The sequence below is a fragment of the Erinaceus europaeus genome, chromosome 5, assembly GCF_950295315.1.
Source record: "Erinaceus europaeus chromosome 5, mEriEur2.1, whole genome shotgun sequence".
NCBI lineage: Eukaryota > Metazoa > Chordata > Mammalia > Eulipotyphla > Erinaceidae > Erinaceus > Erinaceus europaeus.
In genome coordinates, this window is record NC_080166.1 from 74365499 (window position 1) to 74379648 (window position 14150).

Genomic DNA, 14150 nt, shown 5'->3' on the forward strand with positions numbered 1-14150 from the left:
AATGTAAAAGTGGAATTCTTGGTTAAATGGTATGATTCTTTTAATTTTTAAAAAAAATTTGATGTTCTAAAATGAGGTGGTACTTTAATTTGCTATTGTATATGATCATTCAAATTTTAAAAGACCTAAATAATGCAAAGTGATATAGTTTACTTTCTTGATTTTGTTAGTAAGCAGAGGAAGCCCAGTTGATATAGGCCTACCTGTGGTGAATATATCATTTTCCAAAGACAGAGAACTGAGCTAGTCACAGTTAGTGAAATGTTTGTTTTGACATTTATGCATATCATTCTGTTTCAATATTGAATGTTGCTTTTTCTACCATGGGTCTCAAAAATGTGTAGCTTTGTATGACCTAAATTTAAAATCTTAACTTGATTTATTGATTTTATGTTATAATGTTTAAAATTTATGATCATGCATTTGGATATTTTTCACTATTCCTCCTACTTCAGAACTTTAGTTTCTCCTGTTTTCATGCAATTTCATTTTAGATTTCACACTTTCATTCACTCCACAAATATATCATAAACTTCCGTACTAGTCATGAAGATCTTGGGAAGAAGAACTGAGTAGGGAACTATTCTTTTCCCGATGAACTCTCAGTTTGGTGAGGAAAAGAGACACAAATGAGAGAGGGAAGTGGCCATTAGAAGGCTGCAGTGAGGGGGTCTGGTGGTAGCGCAGTGGGTTAAGCACACTTAGTGCAAAGTGCAAGGACCCAAGTAAGGATCCCGGTTTGAGCCCCCAGTTCCCCACCTGCAGGGGAGTCGCTCCACAAGCAGTGAAGCAGGTCTGCAGGTGTGTTTCTTTCTCTTCCCTTCTCTGTCTTCCACTCCTCTCTCCATTTCTCTCTGTCCTATCCAATAACAACGTAAGTGGCAACAATAACAATAACAACAACAAGGGCAACAACATAGGGAAAAATAGCCTCCAGGAGCAGTGGATTTGTAGTGCAGGCACCAAACCCCAGCAATAACCCTGGAGACAAAAGAAAAAAAAATGCAGTGTATGATCTGAGATGAGAAAAAACAAATTGTCTATAGAGAGTGAGATGTACCATATTAAATAAACAAGGATATAGGATACTATTTGTTCATGTCTTACAATGAAAGAGTTGCTTCTGTTTTATTCTTATATACAATATTAAAAAACCAGATCATTTTAATATTCTGCCAAAATATGTTAACATATGCTATAGGTTATGTTCTGAAATTCCAGATCTTTTCATAATAGATATGCATACCTTTAGTTCTGTTTGTTGCTAAGATTGATAATTGTAAAGTGAAACTCAGGAAAGCTGAATGTATGAATTATGAATGTATGAAATACATTCATAATGTATTTTTAGAATTAATTAAGCTAGATTTTAATGTTCCATCCCTCAATAAGCCTGTTATAAAGTACCCTTCCTCTCTCTACCTACCTAGATCTTGCATGCATTTCTGATGTTCATTTCTAAGCTCAGAGGACTTCCTCACTGGTTAGCATGCTTACTTTAACATGTATTTAACCCAGAATTTGAGTCCCGGACCCATATGGGAGTGCTGCTGCATTGAGGTTAATTCTGGCACTCTTACATCTTCTGCATCTCTATCACTATTTGAACGAAAAAGTGTCCAGGAGTAGTGAAATGGCACATAAGTCAGGGCTTTGGTTTGTAAAAAAAAAAAAAAAAAAGTTCATACTACATAAAAACAAGTACATGATCTATATATAGAGACTGGAAATTGGTTCTAAGACCTGATAGAATTTCCTGTCTGTATAATCTAGAATAAGCAGCCTGGCATTTCATTCTATGCTAAAGATGACAATTTTCAAAAAAATACAGGAAAATAATCAGAATTTCAGGTTAAAGTGTGCATAGTATCTTACAATATGTGATGCATATGTAACCTGAATATTAATTTCTTCTGCAATTCAAATGTAGGTAGCCTTTTTGTATTTAATCTGGCTGCTCTAATTCAGTTCTTAGAGTAAAATTCATTTAGTCTGCCCATATTGTGCTTCTTACTCTTGATTTTTTTCCAAAAATTAAATCATAATAGGGATATTCCAAGTAGAAATGCACATTGAATCCATTTAAAGTAATAGTGTGTGTGTGTGTGTGTGTGTGTGTGTGTGTGTGTGTGTCAGAGAGAGAGAGAGAGGGAAGGAGATCAGTGAGAAAATACTAAGGAAAGTATGTCCCTTGAGAAGAACTTCTCCACTTCATCCCACAGAAGTTTTACCTTACTACAGATTTTGTTTGTAAAGAATACAAATTACTTTAACTTGAGTGACTATAATCAGTTATTAGTCCTATAACAAAGATATACTTTCTAGGATTATTTCACTTGTATCAATTGTGTAGTATGCCCTTGGCTGCCTTATTGCTAAGAAAATGAAAAATATTGGAACCATGTGGTCAAGTGGTGTTGCACGGGGTATTGTGCACCTGTTGACATGTTTAATCTCCAACTGCAAGAGGAAGTTATGGATGATGCAATACTGCAGGTATGTCTCTTTTAAAAAAAAATTATTTATTCCCTTTTGTTGCCCTTGTTGTTTTATTGATGTCATTGTTGTTAGATAGGACAGAGAGAAATGGAGAGAGGAGGCGAAGACAGAGAAGGGGTGAGAAAGATAGACACCTGCAGACCTGCTTCAGGGCTTGTGAAGCGACTCCCTTGCAGGTGGGGAGCTGAGGGCTTGAACCGGGATCCTGCCGCTGGTCCTTGCACTTTGCGCCATGTGTGCTTAACCCGCTGCTCTACCGCTCGACTCTCAACTCTTTTCTTTCTTTTCTGTCTGCCTTTTCCATCTAAATTTATCTCTGTCTCCATTAAAAAAAAAAAAAAAGGAAGGAAGGAGGGAGGGAGGGAGGGAGGGAGGAAGGAAGGAAGGAAGGAAGGAAGGAAGGAAGGAAGGGAGGGAGGAAGGAAGAAAGAAAGAAAGAAGGAAAGGTAGGTCACTGTGAGCAGTGGATTGTATAGGCACTGAACTACAGTGATATTGCTGGTGGCAGTAAAAGAAAGAAAAAAAAATATCAGCCTCTCATATTCCCCAAATAATTGCTGATCCGGTAACCTGTAACATCTGGAATTCACATGATTTAAGATGCTAGCAGTGAGAATTGTAAGGTCCTTGCGGGGTTAATCATTAAGAGAAGTCTGAGAGTCTTTTCCATTGAATTTCCTGGGTGGCCTAAATTATAGAGGCAGAACCATATACCCCAGACCAAGGGAACAAAGCCAAATAGGAATCAAAGTATGTCATTATGTACCTTGCGGTGGGTGGGGCTAAAAGGTAGGAGAGTCTTTACTAGTGTGTGACCTAACTTTAGGGCACAAATGGCCTTTAAGTTTCTGAAGATGTTAAATCACAAAAAGAAGAAAGATTGTATTCACCTATCACCCTAAACAAAGATTTAGCACATGAAACCATAAGTGTTTTATTTAAAAGAACCCAAGGGGCAGACTGGAGTTAGTTAAATGTTTCACTTGCTCCTCGTGAAAAAAATTCTCTAGCTAAGGACATTCTTAGACCATTATAGATTGTATATAATAGTCTGTGTTTGAAATAAAATTTTAGTGCTTCAGTCTATTCTTAGATATCTATAGTTACGTAAATTATGACTAACAACTTTAATTACAACACAAGCTGAATACTAGTGTAGGTTTGTGGATATTTGACCTTTTTTTATTCATGTTTGTTGCTAGTCTTTTTTTTATTGTAGGTGAATGGTTGCTTGGCCTCCTGTCTCATTTCTTGTGCATAAAAATTATCTCAATGATGGGAAGACTCAGAAATTTATATAGTCCCTTCTAAATTTTAAAAAGGCAACCCAAATCTCAAAATATGAGATGATAATATAAAGCACTAATAGTGCATGTTACTGACAAACATTTTAAGTCTAAAATTTTAAGTTAGACAATTTCTTGTAAATATTTTAAGATAAAAATTTGTCACAAAATTAGTGTAATATAGATATGAAGTTGTGTAGAGGACATGAAGAGACGTAGTAGGTAAAATAAAAAGAAATGTCTTGGTTTTGGTACTTATATTTGAGATATGTAGGTAGAAGTATAGTTTTAAAAATCTAAAAGTCATTTATTATATATTTTTAAACTTTAAATTAGTAGATGAACATACCTTGCAAAAGACTAAAAAGAAGAAATAAAGAGAAACATGTTCAAAGTCTCTTGAATCATGTATAAATTTCTTCAGGTAGATCAAAAATAAAATATCTCTCTTTTTTAATATAAACAAAATGAGTAGCCTAGATTCTCTCAAACTCATAGCAATGCTAAAATTTTAAGCAAAATAAACTTCTGCAGAAATCAAAAGTACTCACTAAAGTAACTAGTTAGTAAAAATAAAAATCAATACTTGTATTTAGTACACTTCATTCATTTTTCTTCCCACAGTAGCAAATGACATTTATTCAGAGAACTCCGAGGGAGTAAATCAGAGAGATGCTGAGCAGGGAGGTGTTGGCAAATTTACATTAACATGACCTTGTAACCTTGTACTGAATGACATGACTCTGAAATACTACATTGAATGTTATATCTCTGTTGTGCATTTTCTAGACATTTTTGTTTGTGGTTTTGCTAATGTCCTGTGGATCTAGTTGGATATTTATTTATATAAAATTTTATTAGCAATTTAATACTGATTTACATAATTACATGTTAACCAAAACCATTCCCACCACCAGTCCTGGTTGGATATTTACAGAGAAGTTTATTATTATTTTTCTTTTTTTCTAGGAGGTTTCTGAGCTTTAAGTTTTGGGTGTTTTTTTTTTTTTTTTTTGCATGTTATTGTTGGCATTCATGTGACTGTCAAAATTTTATGGAGTTAGTAATGATCAAATATAAGTATGCCACCAAAACCAATTTCATTCCAAACCAATTGTCATCACTATATGATACAAAGCATTTTCTATACATAAGCAAAAAATCATGTATTATTAAAAAAAACCCTAATAATAAAATGGGTAAGACCTATAGGGTTAACTTCATGAAATGTTACTGAGAGAGATAAAATATTTAGGTAGACAGAGAGCTATACCATGTTACTGAATGCAATGTCTAAATAATGTAAAGATAGCTTTTCTTTCCAAATTAATGGTAATGGGATGAAATGTTCATAGAATACATTTGGTTTCTGTATTATTCCTTGCTGTTTATGAAGTCTTGATTCTACAAATGCTTCTGCTATCAAGTGGAATTTAAAGAATTTTCTGTGATCATATCTTGAAGAATGCTATACAATTGTTATGTAACAATTGCTCAGTTATATTTTACAGTAACATATGCCAAGTTAAAATGTGTGTGATGAGAAGAGAATAGGGATCAAAAACCCATGAAATTCTTTATTATGCAAAAAATAAAGAAATGAAAGTTTTGTGAAGGGATGATTTGCTCTGGTAACTATTCCTTTAATTGCTTGCCGATATTGTTTAACTCTTGCCAAAAATTAAGCACTTCTATTTTAAAGAGTCTATTAGAGAAAGTCTGAAGTTCTTCCACTGAGTTAAACAAATGAAAAGATTGGAGTTGGCTTGTCATTATTACCTTGGAAGAAAACCAGTTGTGCTGTCACTCCACACTTCAAGGTCTTTCCCAAATGAAGTGGAATAACTCCATCGAAGGTCATGAAGGTCTAGAGTGATCTGAAGAGCTTATCTAGATACTGTTTTCTCCAGGCCTCTAAATATATATCCCCTTACAGTCTCATTTTCCCTACATAACGATTGTATCCATAATGGCTTTGTGCTTTAAGAGAATTTGTGCCCTTTGTTGGTTAGAGAAGATGAGAAAAGACTGACCATCTGCTTATCCAGCTAGTTCTCCAAACAGCTGGACTGAAAAGCCTTTTGGGCCAGACACCTGGGCAGTTACAATTTAAGCCTCTTTATTTGGCATGCAGTCATGAAATAAGCTTCACCTTACTCTGTTCTTTTAATTAACTTACTATTAGTTTACTTCATATTTCTCACTCCTGTGTGGCTATTATTTCAGTTATTTTAGTCTGTCTTCCCTACTATGTATATTCTACATCTTTTTTTGGGGGGGATCTTATGTTGTTCACCACTATGAACATTTCCCACCTTCTGGCAAAGTGTCTGAATTAAAGTAGGCATCTCAAGAGCATTTATTGAATTAATAAATGAGTGAATAAATGAATAATAATTAAGAGACTGGGTATTTAACAGATTGGTGGGAAATTAGACTATTTTGAAAAAATAATATTAATTACATTGCCTCTTTAAACAACATGGATTTATACTCTAAGTACTTGTTACTAAAATGCAGAAAATACATAGACATGAAATTTTGAAAAAATATGCAGCAGAGATTTTTATTTGAGGTGCTTTTCATTGGGGGGGTTAATAGTTTACAGTACAAGTATTGGTACATGTGTGATGTTTTTCAGTTTTCTGGAATACACTCTCACCCTCAACTTAGGTCCTTCTCCATTATCATGTACCAGGACCTGAAAGTACTCCCTCTCTCCAGAGTCCTTTACTCTGATGCAATACACCAAACCCAGTCCAAGATCTGCTTTGTGTTTCCCCTTCTTATCTTATTTCTCAATTTCTGTTTCTGAGTGAGATCTTCCCATATTCACCCTACTCTTTTTGGTTATTCACACTTAATATGTTTCCTTCCAGCTCCATCCAAGAAAAGGCAAAAAAGATTAATTCATCATGTTTAATAGCTAAGTAATATTTCATTGTGTATATATACAAAAATTTACTCAGCTACTCATCTGTTGTTGGACACCTAGGTTGCTTCCTGGTTTTGGCTATTACAAATTGTGCTGCTATGAATGTACGTGTACACTCACCTTTTTCAGTGTATGTGTTTGATTTATTAGGCTATATCCCCAGGAGAAGAATTTCCAGATCATAAGGTAGGTCTATTTCTAGCCTTCTGAGAGTTCTCTGGACTGCTTTCCACAGGGGTTGAACCAATTTACATTCCCACCAGCAATGCAGGAGGGTTCCTTTGCCTCCACAACATCTCTAGCATTTGTTACTATCATTTCTGATGTATGACATTTGCACAGTTATAAAGTGGTATTTCATTGTTGTCTTTATTTGCATTTCTCTGACAACCAATGACTTGAGTCATTTTTTCATATGTCTGTTGGCCTTTTGGATTTCTTCTTTGGTGAATATTCTGTTCACATCTTCTTCCCATTTTTTGGATTGGGTCATTTTTTTCTTGTTAAATTTGGTAATATTTTGATTATTAGCCTTTTGCATGATGTATGGCATATAAAGATCTCCCATTTTGTGCGGAGTCTCTGGGTGGTGTTTGTTTTTTTCTTTTTTTGCTGTGCAGAGGCTTTTCAATTTGATGTAGTCTTATTTATTTATTTTTGTTTTAGTCTTCCTTGAAATTGAATTTGTATCATTGAAGATACCTATAAAATTTAGATGGAAAAGAGTACTGCCAATATTTTCCTCTTAAGTATTTAATAGTTTCTGGTTTAACATCCAAGTTCTTGATCCATTTGGAGTTTATTTTGTTTGTGGTAAAATATTTGAGGTACTTTTTATTTGAACAGTTGTATTTATCAAGGAAGTTCTTGAGAAGAGGAATTATAACTGCTTGAGACCAGTCCATGCCCAACTTCTTGATGTTGATGCTTTTGAATATTCCACACATTTTCTTAGGTGTGGGCAGTACCTGTGGCTTGCTTATAACCAATAGAATATGGTAGAAGTAGTGAATGTCACTCTTATGGTTATTATTATGTTTTTGCTTTTGTTGTAGATGAGGCTTCAATGGTTTGGGTAGAGATAGATAGGTAGGTAGGTAGGTAGGTAGGTAGATAGATAGATAGATAGATAGATAGATAGATAGATAGACAGACAGATAGGTGCATAGATAGATGGATGGATGCATGGATACATGTATTTGAATGCATGGCAACCTCTTAAAAAAACTATCTTTCTGATACTTTTGTAGATATACTATGGTAAACTCTTATCCTCTCTTGTCTTCTTCTTTGTCCTCTACCTTTCTTTCTGAAATGCCATAGAAGGAACCAGTAGATTCACAAGTGCATAGTACCATCAAGACACCTTCCTGACACAGCTTTTCTTTTCTTTTCTTTTTTCTTCTATTTTTCAAGTAAGAAACAGAAAGAGAAAGAGCAAGGAGGACACAGCAAGCAAAGCACTGCTCCACTATCTATTTTTCAAGTAAGAAACAGAAAGAGAAAGAGCAAGGAGGACACAGCAAGCAAAGCACTGCTCCACTATCCCTATAATTTTTTCTTGCATCTTGTTTATTCTCGACTTTACAGCCATGCAAATTCTCCTTACTTAACTGTAAAGTCAAGAATAAACGAGATAGACCAAACGTCTTTTTAAAATTTATTTTATTGGTGATTTAATATTTATTTACAAAACCACAATATAGTAGGGGTATAATTCCATAAGGTTCCCACCACCAGAGTTCTGTGTCCCTGTCCCCTCCATTGGAAACTGGAGTAGTTCTCACAAGGTCACAGATATGGGCTGATTCTATAACTATGTCTATATGTTTTCCCCATTTTTTCAATGGTCTAGTCTTCACTTCACTTCTAAGTCACCCCTAACCTATTACTACTTCCAAGTATCTTTCATTTTTTCCTCTTCTCTCTCAGATAAAAGAAACAGTGCCACCTCAACATGCTTCAGACTGTGTCCAGAGACTTCAGGTGTGGAATGACAACCCTTCAGCTTCATTACTCGGGTGAGACATTTCCTTTCATAGTATACTCTAATTTCATCTCAGGTGGTTCACTTTCTAACAGTTCAAAACCTAGATATACACCAGTTTCTGTGAGAGAGAGCATATTTTCACACGTATCCATAAACTACTGCAAAATATATACCTGAAAGCAGAAGTACACTAGAGTTTGCAGTGAGTACCTCCCTAACACTTCCTCTCCACTATTCCAAGCTTTGGGTCCATGATTGCTCAACAATTTGTTTGGCTTTGTATGTTAACTCTCTTTTCAGTCACCAGGTTCCAGATGCCACCAGGATGCTGGCCAGGCTTCCCTGGATTGAAGACCCCACCAATGTGTCCTGAAGCTCAGCTTCCCCAGAGACACACCCTACTAGGGAAAGAGAGAGGCAGACTGGGAGTATGGACCGACCAGTCAACGCCCATGTTCAGCGGGGAAGCAATTACAGAAACCAGACCTTCTACTTTCTGCAACCCACAATGACCCTGGGTCCATGCTCCCAGAGGGATAGAGAATGGGAAAGCTATCAGGGGAGGGGGTGGGATATGGGGATTGGGTGGTGGGAATTGTGTGGAGTTGTACCCCTCCTACCCTATGGTTTTGTTAATTAATCCTTTCTTAAATAAAAAAATAAAAAAGAAACAGTGCCTGGCTTCCCCTGGTGATTTCCAGATTCACTTCTCTTTTAGTGATGGTACAAAAACAAGATTTCTGGTGACAAACACTTTGGGTCCTGGTGGAATTGGGGGTACAGAGCTCTCTGGTTTTCTTCCAACTATCATTTAAATCTCTGGGGGGTATGGACCAAAAATCTTTTTGGCATGCCAAAGGTGAGAATCTTGGCTTCTGTAATTGCTTCTCTGCTGGACATAGACTTTGGCAGGTAGATCCATACCCCCTGCATCAGTACAGAGATTTTATTCTTCAGTTAATGAATAGGATAGGGAGGGTTTAGCAAGAGAATGAGCTTGTCTAGGGCATGTCCTGTTTCCTAGGAACTTCTCCTCAGTGATTATATTGTAGACATAAAGGAAACCTGAAGTCTCAGTTAAGCAAAGGAAAGTTTGTTGGGAAAAAAGACATGTGGTCTCACTGGGGGGACAGAAAGACAGATTTAAAAACTTGTTTTCATACTCTTTTTGAAGCTATAGGGCAGTTATACATTGATTAATATTATTATGTAGGTGACGTAAAGGTGACATGGGCTACTGGGTGATACTTGACAATAACATCAAAGAATCTGGCTTTTAGATAAATGTTTCTGTTGTCCTGACTGGAGGCAAGATGCTCCAGCAGTATGTGTGATCCACAGGTGATATGATTTTTGTCTCTAGAAGAGGATTTACAGCCTGAAGCTGGAGTTCTTGTCTTTGAGGAGTTCAAGGTGTTTTTTTTTTAGTTTTTATTTATTTATTTTGGTTTTGTTGTTGTTGTCATTTTTGTCTCCACACTCCATATTACTATCCAGCTTACAGACATGTCTACAATATCTGCATAGTGAAGAGAGATGACATCCTTCTGTCTCTGGACCTGTCACTTCTGATTTGTCCTTTGTAAGGGGGATCTCACAGAGCACAGAGAAGATGACTCATAGGACTAAATTAGATGCCTTAGATGGTTGCTGTATCATGAGATAGATTTTGGAAATAACCCTCAATATGGGTAAGTCTTATAGGTAGGTAAGGCAGTGGTAAGAGTTTCTCTTGAAGCCTAGGAGCTCTTAACTATGTACAAAGGTAAAGCTTGGTCAGATATTTTCAGGAAAACTTTTTTTTTTGCCTCTGGGGTTATCACTGAGGCTTGGTGCCAGCACTACCAATCCACTGCTCCTGGAGGCTATTTTTCCCATTTTGTTGCCCTTGTTGTGGTTGTTATTGTTGTTATAGTTGTTGTTGGATAGGACAGAAAGAAATCAAGACAAGAGAGGGAGACAGAGAGGAGAAGAGAAAGAAACCTGCAGATCTGCTTCACCACTTGTGAAGCAACCCCCCTGCAGGTGGGGAGCTGGAGGCTTCACCTGGCCTGTCTTTGTGCTTTGCACCATGTGCACTTAACCTGCTGCACTACCACCCAGCTCCCAGGAAGACTCTTCTTTACCACTAAAAAACTTAAGTTTTCTTTTTGACAGAACTAAAAAATTGATGCTGCCAAAACTTGAACTAGTTTCAAAACAGATTCTCTTCCAGCTGAGCATTCAGATGAGACAGTAACCTTAAGAGCAACCTTGAAAAATACAGTACAAGGACTTAAACTGTGTCTGATCTCTGATCTGTTGAAGTTGTTATTTAATAATACATGCAATTCTTATTCCTGTTTTAAGAAAAACACTTGTAGCATTTGATGAACCTTCCTGTATGTGGTTTCAAGATAGCAGGACACAGTCCCTACCATAGCCTATTGCTTTTCCTCAGCAATTTTGCTGCAGATTTTGAATGTTATGATTACAGGCTGCACAGGAAACTCTACCTTCTCTAGAACTTTGTTATAGCCTGATAGCATCACACCAGTGTCAAAGTAAATGCAGTCTTGGCTTTCTTGGCATTTTTCCATCTCTTTTCAGGACCAAGACCTACTTTTTTAGCAAGGTTGACTGGCAGAAACTCTGATTCCTCTAAGTAGTAACGCCACATACTAACTTGCCTCAAGTAAACAAAATGGTGATAGTCGCCAAAGGTGAACCTGAATGCAAGCCTTACGTATTACTTATTGTCACAACCTTGAGCTTGGTTCATGTAGATCCAGGAATTGCCAAGGACAGAAAGAAGGAGGCCTCTGTAAAGCCTCATGTTTTAGATTACCAAATAGGGAGATCACCACTCCATTTCAGACACTTTGCAGACAGATTAATTAATCTAATTATTTAAAGGTATTATTCAGGTCCCTGAGTAAGACTGAATAAACCAGCGGTGCCTATATATCCTCACAAATATAATCATTAAGTTGTGATGTATAAGTTAATATTCAAGAATATGCACTCAGTGAAGATTGACATTGGCAAGTTCCTACTGCTTAATAAGTTAAAGTTTTATAAAATAAAAAAATACCTGTAAGAGAATTCACCAAAATATTATTTATTGTACTTGGACCATAACTTTTGAAATAGTTCTTTTTTGTATGTCTATTTCTAAGATTTATACAGTTAGAAAGCTTTTAATTGATTAGTTCATTTTTAACACAGTGGCCCAGATTGACCCAGGGTGACATGTGTGTGAGACATGCATTTTATCACTGAATCAAATGCCTGACCATAGAAAGTATTTTATATAGGGGCCAGGTAGTGATGCACGCAGTTAAGCAGATATAATACTAAGCACAAGGATACAGATCCGTTCGAGGATCTTGGTTTGAGCCCCTGGCTCCCCACCTGCAGTGAAGCAGGCCTGCAGGTGTCTGTCTTTCTCTCTCCCTTTCTATCTCACCCTCCTCTCTCAGTTTCTCTCTGTCCTATCCAATAAAATGGAGAGGGGAAGATGACCACTAGGAGGAGTGGGTTTGTAAAGCCCCAGCAATAACCCTGTAGACAAAAAGAGTGCTTAAATCCATCTTCAGTCTAACATTAAGACTGCATTTTCTTAGTAAGCTATGTCATAACCTCCTGTGCATAGTGTAGTTAAATTGGTAATCTGAATTAATTCAGAATCTAACTTTATGGTTAGAAGTCTCGTTCTGTTGTTTAGAGCACCTGTGATCTTAGTGACTTACTAGCTGCCCTATTTCTAAAATTTTCCCATCCGAGAGAATCAAATACTATCATAATAAACTTACCTTATGAAGATGTTAAAAGATTAGATAATAAAATATTTTCTGAGTGTCTGACAATTTATAATCAAGTAATAAATGTTCCCATTCCCTTAAAAAAGTTTAATAATTAAGAAGTGAAGAATCCCAGGCCCCTTTCAAATTTACCTTTCAGTATATTACTTAGAACTGATTTCAAATTTGTATCTACATATTGCACAGTAAATCAAATACATAAATACACAGACATGATGAAAGTACTAAGACTTGCCATTGTTCATATTTGACATTTATTTTCCTTTTTTTTTTTCATGGAACAGAATGATAAGAATTCAGCACTATGAAGACCTTAGACATTGTATAGTTCAATCTCCGGTTTTTTAATTTCTTTTAAATTTCATAAGATCCAGAGTTAATCAACTTTTCATTCTCCCCTCTCCCTTCCCCTCTTATTTTCACTCCCCCTCCTTTCCTCTCCACACATGCAGACAGTGAATATTTATGCACGTGTTTGTTTTTCATTTCTTTAGTTACAAGCTCACTTATCAACAGTGTCAAAGCATTTCCTTTCTTGGCTTCTTCCTGAAGGAAATGTTTATTATGAATTTTTAAAATCCACAACCAAAATAGGATTTCATAAAAGAAGTGCTGACAGAAACTTATTTATTCTCTTGAGAATGTAACACTGTGCATAATAAACATTTAGTAAATTGTTAAACAGCATATGATGAAATGTTAACATAAATAAAAGAGAGTACTTAAATGAATTTTCATTCCTTTTGTTTTTCCCTTGCTGAGCCTCAGAGCCATTTCAATAAATAAAAGAAAATAGTGTAGGAAGGGTAGCAAAAATCTCCAAAAAGCTTAAGTCCACCCCCCCCAATTCTTCCTCTCTCTTCATGCATTTTATTTTTAAGAACTTATTCAGTGAACAACAGTTACAACCATCACTGTAACAACAGTGGCAACAACAGAAGGTAGTTCCCAAAGAGAATCAAAGCCTACAGCCATTTTTAATAGGCACTTAGCAAATCTGTGGAAAGCTTTGACTACTTAAGGAATCTCTTTGTTCAAAGCAGTAATATTCTATCAGACATGTAGGAGCCTTTTTTATGAGCAGAGTCATTAGAAATATTTCCTATGAAAGTTTACTGGAAAAGGAAAACAATGGCTGCCATTGGACTTAGTGCTATACTCACTGTAAAATGTAAGTGAAGTCTTATTTTAAATAAAGCATAACTGACTTTTACAATGAAAAAAATGCTCAAAACATTTGAAAATTCTCTTTCAGAACTGCATTTTTCATTCAACAGTCTAGTATCTGCTAAGATTTCGAAAGGAACAAGTTCACAGAAGTACATCTGTAGATTTTCAGAATAATAAGCAGCTGTCTTGCCAAACATTTATCTGATTCATAAATCTGTTAAAAACTGTTACATGGAGCCAGTAGTTTGATTTTTGAATGTTTCATTTTCTCCCTTTCTGAGGGCTTTGTGGCTGAGTAAAGATCCTTTGCTATGAACATATCAACATTTCCTTTTTATAGACCTATATATGAGTCTAATCACATTAGTTCCACACACATACACATGTGCATTTTAAACATATATTAATTCTTACATTTGTCATTTAACTCAGAGTCCTATGGTATGTAGTATTTTCTTTTTAAATTA

The 14150-nt window shown here is 35.9% G+C and overlaps 1 long non-coding RNA gene across 1 annotated transcript in view; it reads left to right on the forward strand.

Moving 5' to 3' along the window:
* Window positions 1–9114, forward strand: part of LOC132538702 (uncharacterized) — a 321648-nt gene extending 312534 nt beyond the window's left edge. Inside the window, exon 2 of the long non-coding RNA XR_009550056.1 lies at window positions 9018–9114. This is a non-coding gene — a long non-coding RNA (uncharacterized LOC132538702). The remainder of the gene's footprint in view (window positions 1–9017) is intronic.
* The last annotated feature ends 5036 nt before the right edge of the window (window positions 9115–14150 follow it).